We start from the raw sequence: 13031 nt of genomic DNA, 5'->3' as shown, positions 1-13031 counted from the left end.
TGGGCTGGTAATGTGGATGACCGAAAGAGCACAACCGGTGGTGCATTCTTTCTCGGTGGTAGACTGGTCTCATGGATGAGTAAAAAGAAAAGTTGCATCTCTCAGTCTATAGCAGAAGTAGAGTATGTTGCAGCTTTCATGAACTGCACTTAGACAATCTAGATGAAGCATGTACTGGAAGGCTTCAAGATCCCTATATCTGAACCGGTAAGTATATTCTGTGATAACACAAGTGCTATCAATATATCAAAAAATCTGGTTTTACATTCTAGAACCAAGCATTTTGAGCTTAAGTATCATTTCTTGAGGGAAAAGGTTTAGAATAAAGAGATTGCACTAGAGCATGTGTCCAGTAAGGAGTAGTTAGCAAGCATATTCACCAAGCCTCTCCCAAAGACAACATTTGTGCATTTAAGAGGTGAATTAGGGGTATTGCCCCTTGAGGAGGTGAACTAAAAGTGATTGTTCCACATCAGTCAGGTATTGGAAAGACAAATCTTTGGTTGATTGGTGTGTTTAAGGATGCTACTCCTCAGGGGGAGTAGCATGATGAAACAATGATGATTGTACCTCCACTTTGGCATTGTTGTCAAAGGGGGAGAAGGAGTGAAGAAGCAAAAAGATATCTACAACAAATGGGGAGAAGATGTGAAGCAGAGAAGATATCTTTTGTATATTGCCATCAATGCCAAAGGGGGAGATTGCTAGCGTTATGTGAACCAACATGAAGACATAATGATAGTGTATGTTGTCATTGATGTCAATATAAGACATGGTGTGAACTAGCACATGTGATAGGTGAAGAGAGAGGAACTGGCATATGTATGAACCGGTTTATATGCCAAAGTGAAGTAGCATATTTGTTCAAGGTGAACCAACATGTAGTTATGGGAACTGGCACATGGAAGCATTGTATGGCTACCGGTTGGTAGGTAACTTCCACTTCAAGGTTTTCGGTTGGAGCACCTCAAGTGACACAATCGGTAATCTTCATGTGATGAGTTAGTAGTATGATGGAGGATAGATCATGTTTCCATGTAAGGTTTATGCACGTGAAGGATCTTGCATGAAGAAGACTATTCCTATCCACCTCGGGAATGTGCGAAGTCTATCAAACGGTGATAACATGTGATGGGTTATCCGCTGCCATGAAATCGGTGGATAATGGATGATGGAGAATGTCTTGAGAGCGATTCAAGATTGTTGCATTTAATGCAGTATGACACAATGGTCAGGATTGAACCATTTGAATTGCTTAACCTAACTGGTTTAGGGTTTTTGCTACCAACCTGTATGTTTCCTATAAGGTCGATGTTGGGTTTCTGTCTGAGGTTTTTGGCAAAAGTTTTGAGTGTGTATCCAAGGAAAGTGATATGTGATTCTTGCCAGACCAAAGGAGAGAAGAGATACCTGCAAAGTGAATGTGCACAAGGAAAAGAGGAGCCTAAATGGATCTACATTAGCATTAAGTGCAGTTAACAAATAATTGTAATACCTATTGATCTCTAACCACTTCAATAGTTGTAAAATACCCTAACAGGGTAGCCTTAACTGGCTTGATTCAAAATCCTTTAAATTGGGTGGTCTTAACTGGCTTGTTTCAAATCACTTAACTAGGTAACTCAAGGCTAATGAGTTCTGAGAAGCTAGAGAAGCTTAGGAGATCCTTTCATCTATTGAGTTCTTAAAATACTCTAACAAGGTGACCCTACCAGGTTTAACCCTTAACTAGGTATCCCTTAACCGAGTGATCCTTAACAGGATCAGTTCCTACCAGAACCTATTGTAATGTCCTTAACCGGACAAGGCTCCTAATAGAGTGGACTTCTAAAGAGTTCAAAAAGCAGCTTGTGGGTATTCATCCCCACCGTGGTTTTTCCCAGTTGGGTTTCCACATGAAAAATATGTGTCATGTGTAATTCTCTTGTCTTGTGACACTTTGTTTTATCTGTTAAGCACATGAAGGTTCTATGTTTTATGCCTATCTAGAAAACATATTGAACTCACTGTTGTGAAGATCTGATGGTTAAATTTTACTAGTTTATGCATGAGAATATAATGATACTGTGGTATTGAGCTAAGAGAAAATCTTATTGAGTGACCGGTTCATGACTGATTGAGCTATACTGGATGTTACTGGATGCACGTTGTTTTACTGGTATCCCTGTTTATCAGTCATTTGGAGTATTTGTTGTCAAACTGGTTTTGGATTGTATTTGTGTTTGTATTGATTCACCCCCCCCTCTCAGTACCGGTTTGGTACTAGTGTTTCATCATTGATTTATCAATTAGAGGGAATGCCTTAAGTGCATTACATCAGGGTTATACACTAGACCGACATAGAAGGCATGATGAGATGCCAATACAGAAGAAGAGTGATGTATTGTCATTATGACAAACTGGTTGAAATATGGTCCAAACTGATCAGGAAGAGTGTGAGGTAAGTGACCTGATTGAAGATGGAATCTTGTAAAGGTTGATGACATGGTGTCATCAAGAGTGGTAACTAGTATGTAAGTTCACCGATAATATGGGCGAGGTGCAGATCCAGAAGACTCTCACTTTGTAGAATGAGCACACTTTGGATATACATGTCTGGAGACTAGTTTAGATGTTTTATTGACAACTCAAGAAGAGTGCTGATATGAAATTAACCAAGATAATTAGAGATAGAGGCAAGGTTAGTAAATCGACAGAGGAAAGGAAACATTAAGGTGTTTGGTCATTGACCATATCTCAACTGACTTGAAGAACCAAGTCAGTAGTTGGTTGATATGAATGCCTCATGGTGTCTAAATGGCAAGCTCACAAAGGTTAAAGATGTGTAGTGTCGAGTTAGGTATCTCAACAGGTGTGCATTAATTATAGATCATGTGATTTTTGGATCAGATTTGATGTACATGGATCGAGGAAGAATACACGACAGAGCAGAATCGGGGAGTTGTTGGCACCTGGATGAAAGCAAGAAGATCGGATTGAAAGAATACCTCGACAAGGAAACAACAATGATACTAATACTTGTTTGACAGATCTAGGTCGATATAAAGGATCATGATTCCCTTATCTAGAAAAAGTGTTTTAGAAGGTGCAGAAATGGCAGAGATGAACAAATGGACATCTAGGTGATCAGATCATGCAAGATCTGATTGGATTCAATTTTCCTCGTAGATGGTGAGGAAACCCTAACCATCCAAATTTTGAAGTGGGATTTGGCATGAAAATGAGCCTATAAGGATGAAGGTCAAAGAGATTGTTTGGTGCTACTTGAGAGAAGATTATAGCGCTAATGCAAAGTGGGATACTTCTGCAAGAAAGACCAAATTAGCCAAGTTCTCAGCAACCATCTAAGAGAAGTGAGTGAGAGAGAGGGAGAACCTAGTTGAAGCAATCAACCAATTGGAGAGAAGAACCAGTAGAGTTCATACCAATCGAACAAAAGTGAAGGAGTTTGCAGAGAAGGTAGAAAAAGAAGCACCAGGTGAAGAGCAGCAAGAGAAGTGAGTAGGTGTGACAGAGAAAGTACCTCACCGATAGAGTAAGATATATAACAAGGTTGCAAGATTCACTTGTAACAAGACAAATACATTTGTAGTGTAAGTTATCTTAGTGTTCACTGAAATGTAGCTTGGTGCACGAGTTGTAGCTCCTTTGGGTTGTAGCCCATAAAGTCAGGGGTTGGTGCTCCTTGGGTTGGTGCCCTAAAGTCAGGGGTTGGTGCTCCTTGGTTTGGTTCCCTAAACTTTGTAATAGTGTTTTTCATTGCGAGGATGGATTGGAGCAGTAGTCTCTAGCAACATTGCGCACCAAGGTTTTTCCCATCTCAGGTTTTCCTTGTACATCCTGGTGTTATGAGATGTCTCTTTTTGTGTGATTGTTTTGAGTTGGCCTCCTCACTAATTGATATATCTCCATTATGTTAGAACCCATAACTAGTATACATGCATTAGATTTGCTAAAAGAATAAGTTTGAAGACCACTGATTCACCCCCTCCCCCTCTCAGTGGTGCATTGTGTCTAAGAATTGGTATCAGAGCCTAGGTTCCCAGCTAGACGAGCTTTCTCTAGCTTGGGTAGATTTCAGCCTACGCACACAATGGTTTGTTTAGTGTCAATCCCCGCTCCAATGTTTGATGTTTCAAACTATGCTATTTGGAGTTGCAGAATGGAAGTCTTCCTGTTCACCCTAGGTTATGATGTCTAGATGACAATTGTAAATGGTCTTCCTAGGAATGTTTGTCCCCCCACTGGAACTGAAGAATAAAGAAGATGCTTATGTGATGAAGAAGCCATCAAGGCTATACTCAGTGGGCTCACTGGTGATGTCTCCTCATAGGTGGATGGATAGAAAACAACAAAGAGTCTATGGGATAGACTGAAGATGCTTTATGGAAATGAGCCACACACTACTGAATCCGATTGTGGAAGCACAAAGAACAATAATGTTAACACATGTGGAAGTGTTGATAGTAGATCCGTCAGTTTTTGCAGTTTTGATGAAGAGGAAACTCATCTCTTCATGTCACAAGAGATAGAAAGTGATGCACACACATCAGAGTGTGACAAGGCTGATAGACCCCACCACCAAGATGTGTTTGGGAGTGATGATAAAGATGAAGCCAAAGTAGATCTTGAATGTGAACTGGTAAGTTCAACAGATGAGATGCAAAGTGTTAGAAAGAATTTAAATAATTACAATGATTCAGTTTATAATGAATGCAGCTAGTTGAGAATATGCATTGAAGAATCAAATAAAAATATCTGCATATTGACATCTAAATTTGAAGAGACAAAAGGATTGAATGGTGAGTTGAAGTCACTCTTTGATGATAAGGAGAGGAGATGTGAGGAGTTCTAGCTAGAAGTGGAAACAAAGGACAAAGAATGTCACAAGATGAAGGAAGAGATGGAGAATCTCAAAAAGGAACTTGAGAAATGTCAGGATGAACTCAAGTTGAGAATGAAGAATGTTGCTGCATGGAGAAACAATGCAGATATGAAAGGAAAAGAAAAGATGAGGGAAGACAATGTTACCGGTAGCATGAGTAGGAGAGGACCGCCTACCGGTAGAAGACAAGGAAATATTGCTACCACTAAGTCAAGGAAAGCTTGGTAGAAGAAGAAATTAGATGGAAAATTTGTAGAGAATGGGCAACCTTGGATCCATTCCCGGAGAAGGAAAAATGCATATGTCAAACCGGTAAGAACACCTCATGTTTGGTAGAATAAGTTTGTAAGTAATAAGCTTCCTCTCTCTAGTTATTGTTTTGAATGCAAAGGATATAGCCATAGGGAAGAAGAATGTAAAATGAGGTCTAGGAATAGACAAAGTGTTCTTCCTAGCCATATTAAATCAGATGGCTATAGATTTTATGCATATGAGCATAATGCATCTGGAAGTAGAAGCATACATACCCCCTCTTCTAGTATAACTAATGTTGTATCTTTTAACTGCAATAGACCTAACCACAAAAGTTATGATTGCATTAGGAAGAACTTGCAGTCCTACCACAATAGGTGGTATAGTCATGCTCAGCATGGAACAAGTTATAGAGGATACAAGAAACAAATACCTAGATGGAATATAATGAGTGGTTGATGTAGAGGTATGGTTCAAACAACTTGAAAATGTTTCAAGTTACTCACTTGCTCAACCAAGCAACAAACCCTACTTTTTAAGGATTCAGTCCAATTAAGCCTCACACCTTTAAGAACATAAATTCAACATCCCATATCACCTATTTCCATCCCCATAACCCCACAATGGGACAATGTGCAAAGTTATCAATATTTGGTTTCAAACCCCATAGGCAAAAGTGCTCAAAATGGCTCAAATTGCTCACAACACCTCCAAATGGTTTTATAGGCCAACTGTTGGCATATGCACACTCCAATGAGACATTGTATGTGATTGAAGGTTTTTTCATTGATGGAAACCTTGCAATCCTATGGCACCGGTAGAGACATTATTTCAGCATCAACAGATCACACTCTGCACCAGCACTCAGGACACCGACACCGACACAAAAGAAAGGAAGTATACCGGCACAGAGGCTGATAGGATTTTGTTTATTATTGAAAAAATTTGTAAGACGACTTGGAAAATTGGAAAATGACTCTTATATATAAAAGAGATCATTGTTGACATAAAAACAAGGAGACATAAGTATCAGGAAAATATTAGGTAGACCTATTATGCAAAATATAGGTTAAGGGGTATATGTAAAGAACAGAGCAGGAACCAGTACTGAATCTGGCATTGAAGATTCTATTGTAAAGTAGTACAAGTTATTGGATTTGTATAATCCTCATTGTAAGTCAGTGAGACTTCCCATTGAGCAGTGAGCTCTAGGCAGTTGGCCTTTCTGCATGTGCAGGCCCCTATTATAAGTAATATTCTCTTATTGGCCAGTGAGTGAATATTGTGGGTCACAAATCCCACCAAGGTTTTTCCCACACCGGATTTCCTCGTTAAAATCTTGTGTTATGGTGTGCTTTTCATGTGGATGTTCTTGATTCTATTTATTGCATTATTTCTTGCATACCGATACACTGTTATATTATGTTTTGAATGTTTTAAGTTAAAAATTTCTATTCACCAGTCAGATACTAATTTAGCCCCCCCTCTTAGTATCTATGGGATTCCTAACAATTGGTATCAGAGCTTGGTCCTCTATTTTCAAAAGCCTAACAGCTTGAGGATGATCTTGACACCGGTAAAAATGGAAAATCTAATGAAGCAACTTAAAGGAGCTCTTATAGACTATGATGCAGAAAAATTGAAAAATATCAAACTAGAAGATGATTTAAGGGCAGCTCAGGATATCATTTAGGCACTTCAAGAAAATTTTACTCTTGCAAGAAATAAGAGAAGAGAAATTTGTGAAAAATTGCAAAATGAGAATGATGAAAAGGAATCACTTAATGATATGATAAGCAAGTTGAAACAAGAGATCATGACAACAAAGAATGAGATGCAAGATATGACTATGAGATTTTGCAAAGAGATTGAGGATAGGAAGAAGAATGAAGAAGAATTGACCAGAAGACTAAGTGATGCAACAAATGAGAACACAAGACTTAGCTATGAAAATGACATGTTGAAGATAGATCTGATGCATACTCAGAATGACTCAAATGAACTGATGAGACAAATGGAAGTTTTAGAAAGAGAACTAGAAACTGCAAATCAACATAAAGAAAAACTCAAGAAAAGCTCAGAGGAACTTGGCACCTTGCTGAAGAATCAAAAACCTAAAGGTGACACTTTTGGAATTGGCTTTGAAATTGGTGAAAGCTCCAGTACTGCAAATACTTAGGATCACAGCAAACTGGTAAGACAACCTAATGCTTATAAATTCAATGGAAAATGCTTTAACTGTAATAAGTATGGTCATAGAGAAAATGAATGTAGATCTAGAAATTATCAGAATATCAACACACCCACCGGTCAATGTTCTAAATGCAACAAAGTTGGTCACAAATTTAAAAACTGCAGAATGAATGTGAGATGTTATGTTTGTGGAAGATTTGGACATTTATCTAATCAATGCAAAACACAAACTGGCATAGGTTATGGAAAAGCTATTCAAAAGAATAATGTAATTTGTTATGCATGTAACAAAATTGGGCATATTGCTAAATTCTATAGAAGTAAAGGAATACCGATAGACAACAAAAGTTCTAGCTTGAAAGGTAAAGAAAAAGTTGAAGAGGTTAAGCAAGAATTCACAAAACAATGGATTAGAAAAGTTGATCTAAATATTGGGAATACTCCTCCACCGGTAGAACAAACCAATGCTTCACTGGTAGGACAGTGTGATGCTTCACCAAAAGGACAGAGCAGTGCTCCACTGACAGGAAGTTCTTCATCAAATTGAAGAAAGTTTCTTTGAGGGTTTGGCAATCTAATGACACATGTATTATTATTCCCTCAGTTAGAGATAAGAAGTTGAAAATTACTTATTACCGGCAAACAATGTTAAGTGAATACTTAACTGGCATGCAATTAATGTGGTAGATTATGAATAGACACTATAAAATTAAGGTTTTGGCTGCATTTCATTTCACCGAGATTTCAAATTTATGAAGAGTGTGAAGATTCTGAGCTAAGGCATTTCGAGCAAGAAGTAAGAACAGTCCAAGAAATCATCCATCCTAAAGGCATTAAAAGGTATTTAATCATGGCATCCACCTCTGCAATTGAATATATAGTAAACCCTACTGTTGTTGAAGTGATAAAAAGACCTAGGCCCATATTTTAGTTAGTTTCCGAGATAGAAAAGAAAGATGATACCTTAGGTGCTTTTTCTCAAATTCCTAAGTCAGTTGTTTATGCTGAAGACCCCAGAATGTACATCCATTGCAACATTGAGGAACTAGGAGATGAAGAAATTAAAACCATGTTTAAAACTATGATATGTGTTAAAACCAGCAATGTAAAAGATGAACACAAAATCATTGAGACCCTAGGATTTACAGAGATCCTTAGCATTCCTGAATTTCCCAAGGATGTGACTAGGATAGTCTTAAGCAGGGTACATGGTGAGTTTTTCTGGTTGGATGCAGTCCACAAAATCACCAAGGAAGCTGTGAAAGCTGTCACGGGGTTACCGACCACCGGTAAAAGACCAGATAAAACCAAGAAAGTTTCCAATGACCTAGTTATAAACCTAACTAGTACAACATTCGACAAGAGGTCCCTAAGAGTTAATGATGTAACAGACATTAATGTGAGATTCATCAGCATGATATTAGGGTATAAAGCTACTCATGCAAATAGACTCAATTCAGTTTCAAGTTTATGCATTAAGAGTGCTTATGATATGATCATAGATAATGCAAAAATTGATGTATGTGAGTGGTTACAAGATGAATTAATTGACAACCTTGGAAAGATCAAGAAGGACAAGAAAGGAACTTTCAGGTTTGGAAATCTGTTAGTGTGTCTGATGCTACATATAACAAAATAGGTTCTTGGTATAGGCTACAAAGAACTAGGATATGATATACCGGTAGGCAAATAGTTAACAGAACTATTCAATAACATGGGAAAAGACAAGGAAAACAATATTCATGACTTCTTTCAAGCATTAAAGGCCAAAATGAAGAAAAGAATAAGGTTATCACAAAAGATTGTTGACAAATACAAAGATGAAATATGCTTTGTAATCAAGAAAGATGAAATCTGGATGGAAGCAGTCATCCCTAGAACAATCTGGGTAACAAAGATGGGTTATGAGACCGATGATCACATAGTTGAAACTTATGCTAAAGCACTTCTGGAAGCACCAAATGAACCTAAGGAAGAAGTATTTGGTAGTGCTGAAACCATAGAAAGTCAAATACAATCTAAGAAGAGAGTGAAAAAGGTTGAAGCAATTGTGAGAAAAGGTTCTAGACAGGCAAAAGCCATCAAAGAAGATGTATTGAAGAAAACCGGTATAACAGAGGATGAGTTAGTAGCTCCACAACCTGAAACTCACCTATCACGGGTAGGTACTTCTTCAGAAGGAGACATGCCTACAACTTTCAAAAGAGTTGTAAGAAAAAGAGATCCCTCACTGGCAACCACACCTTCACCCAGGAGGACAAGGCAAAAACAACAAGCAGTGAGATCTCTGGTAAGAAAGGCCACACCAAAGAAGAAACTGACACCCAAGAAGAAGAAGAGGACAAAAAAAGACTTGGCTCCTCTTGATATACTACCAAATGAAATCATAGAGGAAGGCAAATTGAAGAACATAGAGAAAATATATGACACCTTAACAGCTGATGAAAAAGAGCAAGTTGAAAATAGTGTTATATTGCCCATGGATATGTATAAGAAGTTTTTAATGGAAGTAGTCAATGAAGTTCCAGATGAACTATTCAAAAGACTAGAAGCAAGAAGACAAGCAGTAATAGAATTGGATAAGAAAATAAAAATTGAAAAGCTACTAGCTGTATATCTGGTAAACTCTCCCAAAGAAATTGATGACCTAATCGCTCAAGCTAATAGGACAGTATTTTCTATTGCACACCGACACATTGCTTTAATGGTTGGAAGAGTAAATGAGGTGACTGAAGAAACTGAAGATGGATGGGACATATTCCTAGTTGAGAAAGAAAAACAAGAAGAATACAGGAACCCCAAACCCATAAAAGTTTATCAGAATGATAGAGACAAGGGGAAAGAAAAAGTTGGTGGACCACCTAGTATCAAGGTTAGAGACAACTTACCTCCACCTCCTTTAATTACTCCATCGATGAAAACAACAACTACAGATGATCAACCGGTAGCTGAGAGTATGGATGTAGAGGATAATAATCCTAATCCTAAAGTCTTATATACTATGGATATTGATACTCAGAAGATCAACATAGTGGTAGACAAAGATACAACTGATAAGACTAATATGGCTAGTGAGCCTTCGGTAGCTAAGGAAACTGATAACACACAGGAGAAACTGACAGAAGATAAAGAGAAAAAGGTAGAGACTCCAACACAGAATGAGACAACACAACAAACAAAGGAACAAACAGAGAAAAAGGCTTCAGAATAGGAACAACAACAACAACAAGAATAGGTACATAAGGAAACAGTACCACCGGCAACTAGTGAAGTAGAAAAACCATTGCTTAAAGAAATGCATACACAAACAGACCTACCAGAGGTCAATAAAATCTTGGTTACTTCCACTGGTACTCAGATTGTTGATTCATCATCAAGATACAAATCAACTAATGTGACTGAGGTACTATTAGATTCAATCAAGAAAATAACCGACTACAGCTCACAGGCTTACAAAGCAATTGATGATACCATACCAATTTTGAAGGTAATTGCTCCTAATTGTAATATATATAACAAAGATTCTTTAGGACAACTTGATACACTGTGTAAATATATCATAGAAAACATTGAGAAAATAAAGGAAGAGTCATTGAAGGATAAGGTAGAAATTGAAAAACAAAAATTCTTTGATGAGCAAATAAAGAAGTGTAACAAAGATTTTGACACACTTCTACCGGAATTATGTAATTTGTTGAAAGAGTACAAAAATCTGTACAAAGATACCTATAAAACAAACTTTTTGACTGTAGACATAGAAAAGAAAATGAGCAAGGCACAGGATGAGATCAATAAACTTGTAGATAGTTTTGTCAACTCACCTGATACACTATCAGTTTTTGAGGAGAAGATAACAAATTTTGAGGAAGAACTACTTAAATTGGAACGAGAGAAAGAAAGAATAGTAAATAAGGCAAAGCATTTGAGATCAAAGCTAGGTCCAAGATTGGACTATCTAACATCTCTACAGAAGGAAGTATCTGAGGCATTAATACAAGGAAAGAAAACTGTTAGAATATTTAATCTTTACTTAGCTTAGGTTTATTTGTATTTAGTTTAGGATATTCCTTTGGAATTCCTACATGTAATTTTTCCTCTAGTACATGTGTGAGGACAAGTCATTTCTTTTATTTTCCTTTATTAAGGAATATTAGATTTCCTCCATAAGAGGATGTGGACACATGGCACACACATTTTATGAATGGTGGAATTCATAGATTTGGGAGTTACTTTGTAACTCCTCTCCTCATCTCTATTTAAGAGATGTCTCCTCTCTCATTTCTTCTTAATGACAATATTGTAAAGAGCTTCTTGCTCTCTCTCTCTCTCTCTCTCTCTCATTTTAGGCATTGCCTTATTCATAATATCACAAGGGGTTTTTCTTTGCTTTTCCCCTTTCAAAAGTTCTTGTGCCTCCTTCTTCACATTTGGGTGATTGCTCCAAGGTTTTTTTCTTTTCTCTTGGTAACATTTACTTCATCAATAAACTTTCTTGGATTTTATTTTTCTTTCCTTGCTCTTGTTTTTCCTTTAATGGTATCAGAGCAAGTTTCTAATCCTTGTTTTAAGTTGACATTGATGAAGGTTACCATTTTGTGGAGTTCACCTTGTTGGAGGCATTCTTGAGAGGACAAGAAGTTCTTTTTCTAATAGTTTCTATTGTGCAGGTTTTGGTTTCAGATTTTAACATTTTTTTCAAACTTGTTAACAAGTTTGCCTGCAGGTTTAATCTTCTACTCTAGTTTTTTTTATTAAAAAAAAAAAAAGGGCTTTGGAAGGCTTGCCGCCAAAGTTTCTGGTTTTTTTTAGTGTGAATAGTTTGGAAGGTTTACCGCCAAACTTAGCCTCCTTAATCTATTTGGTTGGCTTGCCGCCAAATCTGATTTATTATTACATTGCATTCTCTATCTCTTCTGGTTTGAGTTTTGGTTTTGGAAGGCTTGCCACCAAAACTTTAACATCATTAAGTTGTATCTTTGTTTTGTTTATAGGCTTCTTTAAAAAAAAAAATCTCAATAAATTCTATGATATTATTGTTTTGCTAAGTTCTCATAATTTGTTTCTTTGAGAGGAAAGATTTAAGTTTTTAATAGTTGTTCTTATCAGAATAACCATAATCTTTAGCTTTGATATCTGTGTATTCTTATATCTCCATTATATTTTGCCTCTTTTGTTTATATTTGTATTACAGATCTAATTTGTAGAACATACATTGATCTTAATTTTTATTTTTATTACAGATCTAATTTGATCTTAATTTTTGTTTGAGTAGTGTGGTCATACATTACAACTACATCTGTTATATTACCAAACTGCTCAAAATACTTTCTGAAGTCATCCTCAGTAACAGTTGGAGCTAATCCACCCACAAAAATCTTCTTAGTTCTAGGGCCTGCCGTATTGCTGGTCCTCTGTGCAGTCTGTTGTTCATCCCTTGGCACAACCTTTTTGGCCTCAACATTTCTACCATCAATGGTATGTTTCTCCTGAATAACGCGATCTGCACAAGTTGATTCTCTGAATATATCATACCAAATCTGCTCTTACAGTCATAGGTTTTTAGTGAGAGAGGCTCGAACTCTCAACCTCAGGTCTCGGTAAGGTTGGTATGCGCCATTTCCACAAGCTTAAGAATCACTACTTTTGCCCCATCATTAATATCGACAAGCTTTGGTCTCTTGTCCCCGAGCACATCAAGGTG

Source organism: Cryptomeria japonica, chromosome 9 (genome assembly GCF_030272615.1).
Source record: "Cryptomeria japonica chromosome 9, Sugi_1.0, whole genome shotgun sequence".
In the NCBI taxonomy this organism is placed as follows: domain Eukaryota; kingdom Viridiplantae; phylum Streptophyta; class Pinopsida; order Cupressales; family Cupressaceae; genus Cryptomeria; species Cryptomeria japonica.
Note: the sequence above shows the minus strand (reverse complement) of the source record.